This window comes from Lontra canadensis, unplaced genomic scaffold, assembly GCF_010015895.1.
Source record: "Lontra canadensis isolate GAN:19392208 unplaced genomic scaffold, GSC_riverotter_1.0 scaffold40, whole genome shotgun sequence".
Taxonomy (NCBI): Eukaryota; Metazoa; Chordata; class Mammalia; order Carnivora; family Mustelidae; genus Lontra; species Lontra canadensis.
This window is the reverse complement of record NW_022631034.1, coordinates 14,100,080-14,113,646: the sequence shown is the minus strand read 5'-3', so window position 1 is coordinate 14,113,646 and position 13,567 is coordinate 14,100,080. Positions and strand designations below refer to the sequence as shown.

Genomic DNA, 13,567 nt, shown 5'->3' with positions numbered 1-13,567 from the left:
TCTGATCAAATAAGACGTCATAGCTATTTTGGGATTAAATTTAAACAAATTAGAGTTGCATCATTTGTGTAGTCCTCAGCAGTGGAATATTCTCCAAGGAGGTGTGCAAACATGTTAACATAAAAATGTGTGACCTCTCTCTTTTTTTCATCGGCTCTCAGCTACAGATGTCACAGACCAGCCCGTGTATGACATGTGCTTCATTCTGTGACATGTGATGCTTTTAGAAATCTGTTTGAATTAATCTCTACTGGGTCAGTATTTGAGATTATCTTCTGACCTTCTTTTTCTATAAAACATCAGCATATTTCAGAGAGTTTTGGTCATCCTCATCATAATGATGAGATGCTAAACATGGCCAGGAAAAATCCATATTTTAACGGTCTTTAATCTTGTGATGCTCTAGTTCATTAGCTTATGGCAAATACCAGCTAGAAACTAAAAAGCTTCTCGGATGACCAAAACATGGCCATTTGTATATGAGCAATTTAATCAAAATGAAATTCTTTTTTCTATTTCACCGTAACTCAGAATAAAAACTAATCATTGGAAACGTGAAAAGCCAAAGAAGGACATCTGCACCAGTGGAGTTGTCAGATGACAATTTGTGAAGATCGTTACTTCTAGAATAATAGAATAATGTGCTGGTCACTGTTGCATTTGAAGGGGAAACAGAATGAAAACATGTATAATGTAAAACCAACAATTTTTCTCTCTGATTCTCTTAAGCTGTGAAAATAAAAGGTGCTTAAGTCATAGGAGCCTATCACTTCAACGTTTCACAAGTGAAAAATACATTGATACCTAAAAATATAGTTGGGGGTTGGAACGGGTTTGATTAATCAAATTATCTTCAAGTTGCAGTTTATATTTGGAACATTTACTGCTACAATACAATGCTGTTCAAGCAGGCAGATGAGGCTAAAGGGTCTGAGCTCGCAAAATCTCCATCTGGCTTTTGGAAAAATAGTTTGCATTAGATTTGGGGTTACAGGTCCCCAAACAAGCCACCTTGAAAGCATGTTTAAAGGACCAAATTTCAAGACCATATGGAAGGAACTATTACCTGCCCACCTTATACATATCCCCCTTCTCTTCTTAAGTGAGAGAATCCCTATGTTGTTGGAAACAGCAGAGTGAATGTCTACAAAACTATCTTTCAGCCTCTTTTCAAAATGAGGCTGGATAATGAGATATAAATACGAGTCGCTGGGTATGTGGTGCTGGTGCTATTTTGAGAAGAGTGCAGTAGGATGATCGGGCAGGCCATTTTCCCCTTGCCCTCTCTGGTGTTTGAAAAAAGAATGTAATGGCTAGAGTATTAGTGTTATCTTGCAAACAGGAGAGAAACTGAAAGAAAGCAAGCCAGTATGCAGGGGGGCAGAGTAGAAAGACAACAGGACCATGGGTGACTTGTACCTATGGAACCACCATACTACTCATGGGCAGACTAACTTCAGATTCCCTTTGCATGAAAAAAAAAAAAAAAATATATATATATATATTAGCTGGTTTCAGCCGCTATTAATTCAGTTTTACATTATAAGCAACTAGACCCAATCCTAATACAGATTGATAGATCCTCTATAGATCACGTAAAATGTCATTTATTAACAAATAAGGAAGGAAATAAAAACCTTATTCAAATAGTCCAGGTAAAGGGCAGACTATAAAATGATAATTAAGTACATCTGTACCCTTTGATGTTTTGAGTCAACGCAGTGTCAAATAGCATTTTTTTCTTTCTGTGTATGTGAAGAAGGGGACGGTGCCTAGAGATAGCTTATTGTTGAACTGGGTAGTTACAGATACTGAAATTGAAGTGATCTTTATCCCTGGTAGTTAGCTATGTTCAAATACTGAAATATTGTTCTCTCCATGTTATCCAAGTGGAACGATATGATGTCTACCTTGGCTAATTACTAAATTATATTTTTATGGTATGCCTAACCAATATGTACTGTTTAAATATTATAAATTCACCTTTTAGTAAGTTTTCCAAGGTAGTATACAAATTTATTACATAGAAGCTACAATTCAAGAAACTAGACATTATGAGGGTAAAGACAGAAAAAAGGAAACATAGTTAAGCTTCTAATCTGGTACTAAAGCTTAATTTTTACTTTTTCTTTCTTTCTTCCTTTTTTTAATTTTTTTTTTTTTTTAAAGGATGGGAAGTTGGCCTAAGTTTTGTGTTTACAAACATCTAAAATTTAAGACTAAATCAGGTTCATTTTCAGGGGGCAACAAAATTTGATGTTGCCTTTATGCTTTAGTGATAGAATTTTTCTGGCATCCGTGAAGATCTTAACATTTGACTTCCTCAGAAGTCTTCCTTTCCATGAAAAATACAAATTCATTCTTCTTTGGATTAAGATTATAGCCACCTAACATGAAGCCATTGAGTTTGTGGTCGGCAGGGAGTCTTCCCCTTTGAGGTTTACTGAGAAGAAATGTTGGTGCCAAGTCTCTCTTGAAAAAGAAAAGGTTTGAAGGCTGTGATATCCTATAAATGCTCTTTACTTCCAATGAAATATAGTAAGCTTGTTCTCTGGGACACAACTTTATAAAAGCCTTTTTGTTTTTCGTAGAGCATGTAGATGTTTTGAAAAAGTGATTTTGGCCACCGTAGTGCAGGGTCAACTGGGGGCCGTCAAACTCCTTCCCTGGGTTATTCAAATCTAACACTGAGCAAGATAATAGCTCACGAAGCAACTAATGAGCCTTGTCCACAGTACTGAGATCGTGTATCAGGATGACCCACACATTTTAAACGGTCTTTGTATTGATTTGCAACTCTTTCAAAGTTTAAAATCGGGCTGCGTTGTATACAAGAGCAAAGTCATAGAACAATGAACGTTTAACATACAGAGGGCATGACATTTGATTGTATCTAAGCTTCTTCAAATGCCAAGAAGAATCTGGAGAAAGATATTTGATATTGACTTTTAAAAGGTCCACATAGATAAAATTAATAAATCTTATTAAAGTTTATTTTAGAGATATTGATTTTAAAGTAGAAATGCACCCACAAAGAAAGTCCCATGATAAAGGCTAATGTGTAAATTCCTTTAAAACCCGTAGTTACTGTAATTATATGGAGCATTTTACAAGCAACTAGGGACTTCTTTGGACAGATGACTGAAATTTAATCAGTTTCTGGCACAGGCTGCCTTTCTTTCCCACCTCAATTTTCTAAAGCACTATTTCTAGGGCAGACCTGCTCAGATAGTGAACCTTTATTATCACATTTGATCTGTCTTTGAGCACTTTCCAAAAGAAAGGCTTCCACAGATCTCCTAGAAGATAAAGCAACAAGACGATTTTTCTCAATAGCCCATGTTCTTCCTCCCACCCCATTCCATTCTCAGCAAACTTAATTCAGCTCTACAGTCTGAATTTTATAATCACGAGGAGTATTATGTATGAAATGCATAAAACATCGATGTGCTAATGTCACCACCAGAGACTATCAGATGAAGAAATAGGCATATTCCTTTGTACTCCTGGACATAAGTGTTTGCCCTGAACCTCTTTTAAAAAACAACTCTTTTCATTTCTCAGCATTTTGGGTTTTATTTGAATTAAGTGGCCTTGTCCTGTGAGTCTGCTGAAGGGAAATCTGAGTTTGATATAGTTTTTTAGGAAAGGAGGAACTGGAAGAATGATCACAAATGATAAATGTGAAAATTAAGCTGCCTCTGGAGTTTATGTTTTACAAGTATGAAATCACTGAATTTATCTCCCAGATGATTTAGACATATCTGATTATTTCTGATGGTTCAAGATGTAATGGTCCGAAAGTCTAAATAGAATTCTTAGACTTACCTTTATTAGAACCTGAGGATCTGAAGATATAACTGTCTGGATTGATGACTATATTTCTGCTGTGGAGGAAAATAACAGCCCTGAGTCACTGCTTTTTGTCCACATCTTCATTAATGGGCTTAATACATTTCTGTCCTTAGAACAAATTAATGTGTTTTTTTAACTTCTTTTATATTGTAGTTCACTTAAACTTAGATTCTTTGAACATAGCTGGATTGCAGCGTGACATCTGAGTTCTAGAGATCAATTGATAGTTCTTAAAGATCATGAAGAATGGCCCATTAAAACAGTTAGTGTATGACAAATAACAACGCTTGTGTTTAGTGTGGAAATTTATCAACTAGACAGAGCACTTATTCCTGAGAACCGAATGAAAGTCTACTTGAACCAACTTATTAATCAGTCAGTGCCCTAGTCTTAACAGACTGTCTTATTAAAGAGCTCTAGATATATTAAAATTGAACTCTAATGTGATAGGTACTATCTCTGAACCACAATCACAAAGCACACAATTATTACTGAAGGCTAAAGTCTATGAAAAAGAAAAATAAGCCTTTTTTCTCCTCTCCCCCCACCCCACCCCTGCCCCGAGGACTGGGATGTTTTGCCTCAAATCTCTGGCTCTGATTAGGTACAGTGTCTACGATGGGTTGCTGGCTATGTGGCCAATTCTTTCTCTCACTCTCCACTTACTGTAGGATCACATACCAAGTTATTATGACAAACCTAAAGATATAGTGATTTTTTTCCACCCACATGTGTTTATAGAGACCACACTGCAACATAGTCTTAAATTTGCAAAGCTTTTTCAGGGGGGAATAAATTAAGCAGTACCAATAGAAAAAAAGAAAAGACTGCTTGGGCTGGCAAGTGGCATTAATTCTCAGTGAGATGTTCCAGTCCTAGAAGAAATCATCACAGCTTCTCATTCCCTGGGGGAGTCTGTGAGGGTAGATGCCCTTAAGAGCTGTGAGTCATGGGGTTTAGTACTCCTGACAGCCGGGTCGGAGATCATCTCAAATGACAATGTCAATCAGAAGGTATTGATTGTCTGGGAGTGCTAGGTGGAAAAGGATGCTTGAGGCTAAGTTTAAGTACAGCAAGAAAGCAAGCCATAATAAATTAGTGACATTTGCATGAGGAGAACTTGGGGTCTTAACAGAAGAGACGTCTCTGATTCTGACCTTTGCAGTCCATTTCTGGCATGGTGCTGACCTTAGCTTACTCAAGAGGGAAAGTGCACACACTTCCCTAAATAACCAATAGTTGCTCGATGCAATCAATAACCCTTCTGGTAGAAAGTTGCCAGGTACATGCCCGGTAGCAATCAGCAATTAAATGGTTTACTAAACACCTGCAGTGACCTAAGTGAGAATCTTCTTTGTTTTCTTCTCAAGGTTTTATTCTATTTACTTATTTATTTTTAAATATTTTATTTATTTATTTATTTATTTCAGAGTGGCCGAGGAGACATCCAAGTGGGGAAGGGGGGAGAGGTTGAAGGGAAGGGAGAGGAGAGAATCTCAAGCACACTGTGCACTGAATGAGGAACCCTACATGCAAATCGATCTCGTGACCCTGAGATCAAGATCTGAGCTAAAACCAAGAGTTGGAGGCGTAACCAACTGAGCCACCTAGGTGCCCCTCTTCTCAAGGTTTAAAAATATGATTCCTGAAATTGAACACAATAGTGCTAGAGGAGACCCAAGTCCTTTCCTACAGACCTTGGTCTCTGCCAATAGACCTACTGTGGGGGGAAATTTAGCCCCTTCCAAGTCAGTCTTCATTTTTTTTTTTTTTTGGATAGTTTAGTTCTTAAAAATCATTCTTTTGTGGACTGAGTTGAATCTGACCTTCTGGTAAATTTGACATTCTGGTTGTAGATCTGTTTTTGTGAAGAAGACAAAATAATACTGCTCTCTATTCTGCCTGACAATTCACCAGATATTCACCCAAATAATGTGAAAACTTTATATTTATTTATTTATTTATTTATTTGAAAGAGAGAGGGTCAGCAAAGGGGGGGGCTGCAGAGGGAAATGGAGAGAGAATCTCAAGCAGACTCCCCACTGAGCGCTGAGCCCCAAGGGGGGCTCATGACCTTGCTGAGATCATGACCTAATCCAAAATCAAGAGTCAGAGGCTTATCGGACTGAGCCACCCAGAAGCCCCTGTTGTTGTTTAAACAACTGATCCTGCTTTTCAAACTTATTGTGGCCAAGCCAAGGCATTTCAACTTCTGCTTTAAAGTTTTTCCACTGCTCAGTAATTCATCTCCTTACATGTATCAGAAAATGGGGGTTTTGCTCAATCCCGTATTTTGTTCTCTGCACCCACATTCAATCCATTGACAGAATCACTTGATATGACCTCCAAAATGTGTTTGAATCTTTGTTATTCAATCTCCTTTTTCCAGTGTAGGTCAAATGAGCGTTCTCTCTTGTCTATTCTACTGATACAGCCTCTGAAGTATACCCTTCACCACCTGCAGCCCCTTTCCGATACATCATCCACACAAAACTGGAGTGATTTTTGTGAAAGGCAAGTCTCCTTACCTTACTCTGCACTTAAATGCCTCCACAGCTACTCCTGGCACTTAGAAGACGTAATGTGTTTCCAAAGGCCTAGAACAATCTGGCCCCTCTTTCGACTCACACTATTTTTCCTTATTCATTAATATGCTCTAATCATCCTCCCCTCTTTCCACTCCTTAGGGGCTCTGATGATGAGACTTTGCATGGCCATTATCATTGCTTGCAACGAAGCCTGCCCTCCCTCCTCCCCCACCTTTATTTGTTTGATTTAAATGTCACTTCTTCAGAGAGCCTTCCTTGATGTTGTGCTCTTTTCCAATTAGATCAGTTTATTTATTTTTTCATTGTAGCTTTTCTTTTCCTTTCCTAGCACTATTTGTTATCTAATGTTCATTTGTGTGATTATTTAAAGTCTTGTCACCTCTTCTTGACTTTAAAGTCCATTAACTAGGGGATAAAAGACCAGTTTCTTTTTATTTTCTCTGTTTACATCACACTTAAGCACAGTGTTTGTATCAGGGTGTCAATAAATATTTGTTGAAAGATATCTATATCAATTATTTCTTACATTTCCCTTAGTCTTCTCTTTTCTAGGCCAAACATCTTGGTTCTTTTGCTATTTCTCACATGACAGTTTTTAAACTCCTTTCCAACTTGGACACATTTTTTTGACACGTTGTGTTTTCCAGTTTTTTCCTTTAAATACGGAGGACTAATTGCAGTATGTTAGATGTGATCTAATAATTAGAGAATTTAATAGGATTATTCTTTCCAATGTCCTTCTTACAATGTCTATTAATTTAGCCTAAGGTGTTGGTATTTTTTTTTTTTCTTTTTTAGCAGCTGGATCTCGCCATTGGTGCATATTAAGCTTATGATTAACTAAAACCCATATATCCTTTTCTCCTTAACTAAGGTTCCTTCCTAGAGAGCTTCATTTTAAATTGTACATTTAATGTTTTTAACTGATGTTCAAAATTATTATTTATCTCTTATTAAGTTATACTTATTGCTTATTGTCACATAAGGTACTGATTATCCTTTTCAGGTTGGTCTCATGTGTAATCTGGGCAAACATATTTTCTTTGTTCACATTCAGTGTAACAAAAGCAAGGGCCAAAGATAAAGCTCTGTGTTTTAGCCCTTTCTTATCCCAGGTAGGGGTCAAGGATCTCACTATTTGATTTATTATACATATTAGTTTATATAAATAAAATATTTTTATAAATAAAATATATTAAATTATGTATATAATTTATGCACATAAAATTATGTAATGTGTATCATGGACATATGTAATATAATTCATATTACTTTAATAAACTTAAGTTTTTTTTAAAAATTGGCATTTGTTTTTTAAAATACATTGATAAAAGGGTAGTAGTTCATCCAAATTTATACTCAAAAGCATTCTATTTCCTTAAGTTTTTTTTTTTTTTAAGATTTTATCCATTTATTTGACAGACAGAGATCACAGGTAGGCAGAGAGGCAGGCAGAGAGAGGAAGGGAAGCAGGCTCCCCGCTGAGCAGAGAGCCCAATGCAGGGCTTGATCTCAGGACGCTGGGATCACGACCTGAGCCGAAGGCTGAGGCTTTAACCCACTGAGCCACCCAGGCGTCCCTATTTCCTTAAGTTTTGAAATAAGGGTTATGTTTCAATTATTTTAAAAATAATTAAAAACAAAAATATTCTCTCTCTCTGCCTGCCTCTCTGCCTACTTGTCATCTCTATCTGTCAAATAAATAAATAAACCTTTAAAAAAAATAAAAATAAAAAAATAAAAACAAAAATATTGTTAACATCTAATCAAAACTGCATCCGATGAAGAAGTTTGGCTATATGTGTTAATATAAAGATTCAAAGGATAATTCCAAGAAAAAATTAGAAAATGGTACATGGGTCTTATTTTCCTCTTTAATTGTTGTCTTATTCCAAGAAATAAAATTAATGATTACAATAAAAACTCATGATCATTGGACTCATGATTATCTTAGCCTCTACAGAATCATTCCCTAGAAACGTTCATTATTCCAGTTCCATTCAAACACATCTGTTGAGCTCCACCTCTATGATCAGCCTTCTACAAATGCTATTCTCAGACACTTTGGCCTCCTGGGATCAGAGGAGAAGAAATAGATGAAATTCTCCTAATTTAACAGGAAACTTACATATTTCACAGCCTTTCTTAACTAGGATGTCCCTCATTAAAAAAAACAAAATAAAAAAAATTCTGGTTTTGCATTTGGTGAGTCATATCAAGACATGGCGATGTGGAACACAATGCCATTGGGTTTACTAGAGAAGTGTAAGTCTGAAACTTGCTCTTAAAAATTCTTTCAAACAAACTTGCAAACATCTTAAAATTGATAGGGGATAAAATGAATGTTCCATGCAATACATGGACGGAAGTAGAAGAAAGCAGGCAGACAGCATCAGAGAATGAATGCTGTTGGATATCATGACTACAGTAAAAAACAAAACAAAACAAAAAAAAAAATTGAGAATTTCTTTCTTCGGGGCACCTGGGTGGCTCAGTGGGTTAAAGTCTCTGCCTTTGGCTCAGGTCATGATCCCAGGGTCCTGGGATCACAAGTAGGCAGAGAGTCAGGCAGAAAGGTGGAGGGAGGAGCAGGCTCCCTGCTGAGCAGAGAGCCCGATGCAGGGCTCTATTCCAGGACCCTGGGATCATGACCTGTGCTGAAGGCAGAGGCTTAACCCATTGAGCCACCCAGGCGCCCCCTGAGGTAGTATCTTAAGTGCTATTTAAGCTAAACCCAAACACCCTGGACTGTATTGTTCTTAGAGATAAGTCAGATTTCATTCAACACCAAGTCTTAATAGGACATTTATATCCCACAAACCATGTTAGATATCAGCAATAAAAAGTACAATTTTCAGGAAATTTTTGCTCTAGGATGGGATACAGAAAAGCAAATCAATCAAATTTAGGGATATAGTGGTGTGATCACATAATGGTGTGTAATTATAATCAGATGACAAACCAGCAGAGCTTTTCAGAATGCAGTGATGACTGCCCTGAGGGTTCTGAAGGATGAAGAGAAGTTAGCCAGATGCAGGTCAGGATGATGGAGCATTGGGCTATGGGAAAAGAGATGATATAGAGTTGAGATACATAATGAAGAAACTTCCCCCTCTTTCTTACAAGGGAGGTTTTTCAACCTCAGGGCTGTTGACATTTTGGGCAGGATAATCCTGTGTTTGGAAGCCTCTCCCATGTACTTAGAAGCATGCATGACTTCTGCCAGCTACCTGTTAGTAAGACAAACATCCACCTCTCCCCACCAACCCAAACAAAAAGTGTCTAGTACCAAATATCCCCTGGGAAGTAAATCACCCCTCACTGAGAAGTCCTTCTGTAAGCAAAAAGAGAGAGAGCTATCTTTGGGCACTAGATTAACTTGCTAACTCCACACAGACCAAAAAAAAAAGGGGGGGGGGGGCAAATAGTATTTGCATTCTCCTAATTTGTTTCCTAGATGCCGTTAATTGGGGTGGGTGAGAGATAGTTATGTGGTTTTCTTACACTCAACAATCTGGGTCCCAGTATTTACAATTTAGGGATTGACTATTTCTAAGTATGAGTGTAGGTATAAACAGATACATACACCACAGAGACATAGATCAGAACATTTCCAATTTGGACATGATACTTAGTGACTGTCCAGCTTTCATTCTTATATCTTATCAGAAAACAAACAAACAAACAAACAAAACACAACTTCATAAACTTACCAGAATACATTATATGTCTTCTGGCAGAAATGAGATTTGAATCAGCCTTATAAATACCATGATACTGCATGAATTACAAGAGTCTCCTTAAAGGGGGAACATTTGTGTAGTGAAGTTTGATTACACTCCTCTTTAAAGAAAGAACAAGCCATGAAAATGATAAAATATGATTGACTTAAAACACAATATATCCAACTTTAATCATTTTCTAAATCCAAAGATATTTTTAGATGAAAGCAAAGGAGGTCATTTCCAAATCATTTTGTGAAACTTAACCCTACCCAGAGGAAAGGTAATTTTGTTTGATCCTGAACATCAAGTGAATTTGTTCACCAAACCATTTATTCCAAAAGGTAATTAAAATAATGTAAAATTGATCCAATATATGTTTAACAAAATTAACTAATTATAATCTGCTTAAGCCATTTAACCTTTATAGTTCCTATAAAAATGTTTGATTTTCTTTGGAAAAATAAACAATGTGCTTTAAATAGGTGGTGTCTTCTTGTCTATCTTTCTTCTCTTTTCTCCTTTTCTTTCTTTTTTAAATTTTCTTTTATTTTTTGGATGATCTGTTAAGGTGCCAATATAGCAAATAGAGTAGACAAATAATTCAGTGGTGGTGGGGCGGGGATAAGATTTCCCCTTAAGTCAAGAGCACATGCAAAAAGGAAAAGAAATATTTTAAGATGAGCAAGTCAGACTCTTTCATTTTTGATAATAAGTTCTGTTACATGAATCATTGATGTATGGACCAAACAACGACTGTATCTTGCAACTTAGCATTTGTTTGTTTTCAGCTACTTTCCATTTATTCAAGTCATTGTCAAACTACCTTAAAAAAGTTCAACCAATTGACAAAGTCTAATTGTCTGCCACTGGCTACACTTATTTTATACATCTCCCTTCTAATCACAGAGAGAAACACTGAGTAGATGTCAAGATTTGGAAGGGTTTATAGGGGCTCTTAAGTGTCTGTGAGAGGTATAAAGTAGTTATGTAAGGGAAGAAATGTGCTGTGACAGCTCCATCGTTTCAAAAGAGTGGAGGAACTAGGAAATATCTCGGGTAAAAAAATGGTAGAAGTAACCAGAGGTCCTCAGGGACTTCCTAATCCACATCTATTATTAATTCATTATAACTTTCTACTATATTTTGGAGATAAAACTGTCATTTATGCCACTCCTAAAACCAAGTGACATTATAAAAGACAACTAATGGTAAGAGTAGTAACAGAAGTAACTGTCACTGCTACACAGAGACAAACAAGTTAGACATTGGGAAAAAAAGAAAAAAAATCTGTGAATATTTTTGATCACAGTGAAGCAAGTCACCCATTATCCTGAGGTTAATTTGTTGACTCATGATTTCCACTTATCCAATGATATTGAATCACATGAACAAACCTCTACATCTAATCAGATTTTTTTTATTGAATTGTGACCTTTAATCCACCTTCTTCTTGATTATGAATGACAGTGACCTTTATCTAATTTAAAGCAGACACTCTGATGCAAAAATATGCAAACTACACATGTAAATTCTGAATCAAACTGAAGATGTGCATAATCTACTGGGGAGAAATTATTTCCGAAGACATTTATATTAAGGCCGAATGAGAGTAAGTGAATTAGTCAGCATACGAATGATTGGTCAGAAGAGTTGCAAAGACCAAACGCTGTTTATATTTGCTCAGCTTCTATTTAGAAAACTAGAATGTCAATATACGTATCAATTTTTATTATTCTACGCAGCATTTTATGGCATTCAGGAAATGATCACAATGTAATAAAGTCAGACAAAATTATTTTTCAGAGAGGTTGGCACACTGTGCCTGAATAGTCAATCCATTTTCATCTCATTCGTTTTCTGCAGCACAAAAACCTAGTGGAATTGAGCCTCGGCTAGTGTGACGTGTCACCTTCCTATACTGTTTTATCTCCTTGAAGGAAAACTTGGTGCCCAATTGCAGCCGGCAGGCAGTAGTGTCTCTAGGATGTATTTACACTGTACTACCTCAAAAAAAAAAAAAAAAAAAAAAGCTTCAAAGAATCAAAGAAGCACGTTGGCATTGAGAATCAGAGCGACGCCCTCTACCAGACCGACCTTCCCTGAGTCCCCTTCTTTGCACTGGCTCTTTCCTTTCTCTGGGGTTAATACAAACGATTCTGAGCTACCATTACGGAGGCAAACCCTGCCCTGGGCACAAATGAAAATGCAGGCTAATCCTGTAACCCACTCTTGCCTTTCTCGAACTTGTCAACTTTGTTTTCTACCCATACAAAAATGCCCAAATGTAAGTACATCACATATGCCTAAAACACATGATCGCACGTCTGTATTTTATTACTTAGGACCCCATGTCTCTGGGTTTATATATGATAAAGATCATGTCACAGCAGGAGGCCATTGACAGCATTCTGCTGTCAGACCCCACCACACCGTACCTGGAACGAGAATGTACTTTCCCGATTAACACCAGGGGGTTGTCGGATTGCCGTGTCTCAAATAAACAGATTTACCCTGACAGATAATCAGCATTTTGCACTGCCTAATACATGTTTATCTTCCACTATTGACATAATTACACTAAAAGTGCACTTAATATAATCTTTCATAGGAAATTAAACAGGTTTTAATGATATACTTATAATGGATCGGGGACAGAGTTGAGGGAGAGGAATATCGATACTAGATGTTTTGGGAGAACACATACATGAAGCAATGATGAGGAGATCAATGAACATCGGGAAAAATCAATGACAGCCTGTGTTTAAGGAATTCATTTACATAGTTTCCAAAGAAATCAGAAAAATCCTACAAAGCTGTGAAATGCCCTCCTGATTTTCACATGTCCTGATGCTTCTTGCTTTCTGATGTGGGCCCCGAGCTCTCTCCCACACAACAGACGCTAAAAATAAGAGTGCTCTTAGGAAGGATTTTAGATTTGACTACTTCCTGGTCAATCCTTCCAAAATTTCTCAGTCTGGCTTTTGAGCGTGGGTACTGGAAACTCAGGTCTGCACAGAACCTACTCAGAAGGAATTCCACAACTTTGCTGCTCAAGCCCATTACCCGAGTGCCTGGGAACACTCACAGGCAGGCTGTTTCAAAAAGCTGTGAAAATTAACACACGCTGGGCATTACGCATCAGGCCTTCAGGATATATTCACTCAGGACCTGAGAAGCAGAGGTAGGTGAAAATAGTAATTTCAATCAAAATTATAAATATAACCCCCAGCATGAGAAGCATCTTTCTCGAAACATTTGCTCTTCATGGCTATGACTGACCTCATTGCTGTCCGAGAAGACTTAAGAATTTTAAGTTATCACCACCTTCAGATACTAGTTTAGTAACAGTTGGGATCAGTGCTTTGTGGTCCCCTGAATCTTTTTTCTTTTCTTAGCTAGACATTAAAATGAAGCCATTAAGCATCAAAATACTTATGT

The 13,567-nt window shown here is 37.1% G+C and overlaps 1 long non-coding RNA gene across 1 annotated transcript in view; it reads right to left on the bottom strand.

Annotated features, from left to right (window-relative positions):
* The window catches only part of LOC116875051, a 121,025-nt gene that overhangs the window by 100,301 nt on the left and 7,157 nt on the right, over positions 1–13,567 (bottom strand). The window contains exon 2 of the long non-coding RNA XR_004384120.1: positions 3,829–3,884. This is a non-coding gene — a long non-coding RNA (uncharacterized LOC116875051). The remainder of the gene's footprint in view (positions 1–3,828; positions 3,885–13,567) is intronic.